The following is a 763-nucleotide window of genomic DNA, read 5'->3' as shown; positions in this document are numbered from 1 at the left end:
TCAACGATGCTCACTCACTATTGAGAAAAACAAGAAGGCCATCACGGAGTGTTTCGCCCCTCTTCTCTACTGCACTCCCCGGGGTGTAAACATCAAGAAGATGGAGACCGAGTTAACCTTTTAGGTCAAGGACGGGATCAGATGGTAGAGGGTGGGAACGGGAGGCGGGAGAGGGAGAGGGGAAGGAGAGAGACAGTTCCGAAGCTGAAGGCCACTGGTAACCATCCCAAATGCATTACAAATGTCTAGTGGAAACCACTAGGAAGGGAAACCCAGATAAATTTCATGGGGAAAAGGGGTGGCTTGGGAAATCTTTATCGTTTGCGAAATTAAATGCCCAGTGGGCACCTAAGTACTGCAGGCAACTCCAGAAATTGATGAGAGCCAGAACCTGTGTGCCTCACCGGGTCTTCCGTGACAAGGGCAGGAGCTTATTTTGGAAGTGCACCCTTAGTGTACTTTTAGAGGGAAAATACAATCTAGAAGTTTTAGAGGAAGTTAAGAACAGGATTTTCCTCATTTTGTGCCAATGCTGCAAGTGACAAAAAGAGAAAATAACTACTGCTTTATAAAGACCGTAATCCCACTTGTCTTTTTAAAAAAAACGTATTTTATTGATTTTTTACAAAGAGGAAGGGAGAGGGATAGAGAGAAACATCAACCAGCTGCCTCCTGGGGATGTGCCGGCAACCAAGGTACATGCCCTTGACCAGAATCAAACCTGGGACCTTTCAGTTCTCAGGCTGAGGCTCTATCCACTGAG

The sequence above is a fragment of the Myotis brandtii genome, unplaced genomic scaffold (assembly GCF_000412655.1).
Source record: "Myotis brandtii unplaced genomic scaffold, ASM41265v1 scaffold114, whole genome shotgun sequence".
NCBI lineage: Eukaryota > Metazoa > Chordata > Mammalia > Chiroptera > Vespertilionidae > Myotis > Myotis brandtii.
The sequence above is the reverse complement of the archived record's forward strand: the minus strand, read 5'-3'. Positions refer to the sequence as shown.